Here is a 3,691-nt window from a genome sequence, read left to right as displayed (position 1 = left end):
CATAGGATGTTCTTCCAGAACTGTACAGGCTCTTTTAGATGTGTTTTGCCAAGCTATAATCTGGTCTTCCTGTTTTTGAGGCTCACCAATGGTTTACATCTTGTGGTGAACCCTCTCTATTTACTCTGAAGTCTTCTCTTGATTGTGGACTTTGACACAGATACACCTTCCTCCTGGAGAGTGTTCTTGATCTGGCCAACTGTTGTGAAGGGGTTTTTCTTAACCAGATTCACGATTTTTCATCCTAATGATGGCTTGCTTCACTGATAGTGACAGCTCTTTGGACTTCATATTGAGAGTTGACCGCAACAGATTCAACACAAATACCACACCTGAAATGAACTCTAGACCTTTTATCTACTCCTTGTAAATGAAATAACGAGGGAATTACACACACCTGACCTTGGAACAGCTGAGCAGCAAATTGTCCAATTACTTTTGGTCACTTAAAAAGAGGGTGGCCATATTTGGATTTTTTTTGTAGTTCCTACACCGTTCACCTGATTTAATTATATATTTACCATTCTTAATGTAGGTAGATCTTTTGACTTGGTCATTTTTAAAGTAGCTCAAGAGCCAAAAAAGTGTGGGGACCCATGTCTTAAATAATAGTTTAATATAAGATTTCTCAGACGTATGAATTTATTTTATTATTCTCCACAGACGTCCAGCAGCTTTTGGTGGTTAAAGAAGAGGTTCACCCTGAGCAGCAGAACTGGAGCTCCAGTCTGGACCAGGAGGACCCAGAGCCCCCCCACATTAAAGAGGAACAGGAGGACCCAGAGCCCCCCCACATTAAAGAGGAACAGGAGGACCCAGAGCCCCCCCACATTAAAGAGGAACAGGAGGACCCAGAGCCCCCCCACATTAAAGAGGAACAGGAGGACCCAGAGCCCCCACACATTAAAGAGGAACAGGAGGAACTCTGGACCAGTCAGGAGGGAGAGCAGCTTCAAGGGCTGGAGGAGGCTGGTATCAAGTTCTCATTCACTCCTGTGAAGAGTGAAGATGATGGAGCAGATTGTGGAGGATCAGAACCAGACAGGAAGTCAGATCCAGAAAGACATCCAGGACCAGATACTGATGAGACTGAAGACTTGTCTGAACCTGAGACTGATGACAGTAGAGATTGGGTTGAGACTCAGGAACCTCAGTCAGATTTAAACCCTCTGCAAAACAATGAAGCACCTGTGAACTGTAGTACTGGAAATACATCAAGCAGCTCGCCTGAATGTACTGGAAGCTCTGACCACAAGGTACGTCTGAGACCCATTAGATCCAAAACATTAGCGGAACCATTTAGTTTTCCAGGTTATAGTATACCATTTCCATATATGGTAACCCTGAATGATCACATGATTATCTACAAAGGTAAGAAAGCATTTAGATGTTCAGTTTGTGGTAAAATATTTTCACGAAAGGCAAACCTGAACTCTCACATGAATGTCCACACAGGAGTGAAAACATTTAGTTGTTCAGTTTGTGGTAAAACATTTACACAAAAGAAATACCTGAACGCTCACATGATTGTCCACACAGGAGTGAAAGCATTTAGTTGTTCTGTGTGTAGTAAAACATTTGCAAAGAAGGGAACCCTGAACTCTCACATGAATATCCACACAGAATGGAAAGCATGTAGTTGTTCATTTTGTGGTAAAACATTTTTACATAAGGGACACCTGAAACGTCACATGACTACCCACACAGGAGGGAAAGCATTTAGTTGTTCAGTTTGTGGTAAAATATTTGCACGTAAGTCAAACCTGAAACGTCACATGACTGTCCACACAGACGTGAAACCATTTAGTTGTTCTATGTGTAGTAAAACATTTGAACATAAGGAAACCCTGAACTCTCACATGACTGTCCACTAGGGTGTCTTCGAATATATATATATATATATATATATATATATATATATATATATATATATATATATATATATATATATATATATATATATATATATATATATATATATATATTCGAATAGGTGAGGGTGAGAGAGAGGGGGACAGAAAGAGGGACGTATTTTTGTGTAGGTAATGTGTTGTTAAATGTGTTTAAACTTAAATAAATTACCTATACAAGTAGTTATGTCGCGTTGTATTAATTTGTCCTGTTATTGACGTGCCTAATGCGCAACCAGAAAGTCCAATATGTTCGAATATATGTTGTTTTTTTTTAAAGGGAATATTCGAACGTAATTTTTGAGCAATTTTGACAGCACTACTATCCACACAGGATTGAAACCATTTAGTTGTTCAGTTTGTAGTAAAACATGTTCACTCAAATATTTGACAAAACATTTAAGAGTCCACATTGGAGAAACAAATTAGTTGTGGAGTTTGTTTAACAAGATTCTCTCGTCTGTTATTTATCAAATCACAAGTGTATTGATGAGAGCATCAGAAATAAATGAGACCTAGTTAAACACCTAAGAACTGTCAGGCTGATACAGACTGCAAAATAAGTTTATTCAGCTAAGATGAAGCTACACATCAATTTGAATTATTTGGTGTGTGTTTCTATGATATTGTTTCATGTGTTATGTATTGTCATGTGTATATATACATTATAATTGTTTTAAAGTATTATATGTCCTTAATGTATCTACAAATCTATTCGGTAAATCTTCATATGTTACAAACTAAATATTTAAAATCCTCATGATTCGATTCCTTGCTTTCAACACGCCCACATTATGACCTCATCAGGATACACTTCCTTTGTTCGTCAGAGAGGAACTTGATTTCAACAGTTTCCAAACTTTTAGGCAGAAGCAATATTACAATCATTTTAGGTTATTAGATTATTTTGTATGAAGTCACACTTAGAGACGTCAGAATGATGCGTCTTCACAGCTCAGTGTGACCCAAGCAGATCGGGTTTGGTTCCTTAAATCAGGTCCCCACTCCGTACCCGGTCAGTACCGGGACATCACTCGTTGGTTTGTGGACTTTGGTTTGAAGCCTTGAGTTGGCATTTAGGCCGTCGCCATTTTGATTTTTTTGGTCATCGCTGTTATTTGCAACGAGAAGTGACTAGAGGGTAGAGCTAAATACAATCGAACACTGAATATTACATTTTTATGCGACACTGAAAGGGTTAAAGTTGTGAGATGAAAAAAGGGACAACTCCCTGACCGGACACTGCCGGTCAATCACCTTGAAGCCCCGCCCCTAAAGCGTCCCCTGTTTATGGTCTGTTTGACTCTAATTTACCATAATTTAGTAAATGAACACCATGCTGTATTGAAGACTTGAAACTAGAGATTGAGACATAAACTCATGTTTACAATGTTTACTGAGGGAATAAATCAAGAGAGAAGTAGTCATTTTCCATAGACTTCTATACAACCAGAGGAGTCACCCCCTGGTGGTCAGGAGAGAGAATGCAGTGTTGAATGATCGTAGGGTGAAATGAAAAGTCTAAAAGTATACTATACTGTACAATATAACCTGCATAAAATACTACGAGCCATATTATGTAACCAACTTCCTCTGGTCTGAGTGGCTGTAGGATACATGATGTAATCCTGACACGTGCAGAAGAGGAGGAGCAGACTGCTTCTTTGTGAATTTAACAGCTCCCCTGACTGGAGACTATGGACTTCCACAGATCTCTGTGTCCGGATAAGGAATCCACCTGTTCTTTGGAAAACTGGACTTAATAAACGTAGTTACCCTTC

This window comes from Taurulus bubalis (assembly GCF_910589615.1).
Source record: "Taurulus bubalis genome assembly, chromosome: 12".
NCBI lineage: Eukaryota > Metazoa > Chordata > Actinopteri > Perciformes > Cottidae > Taurulus > Taurulus bubalis.
This window is presented reverse-complemented; position numbering follows the sequence as displayed.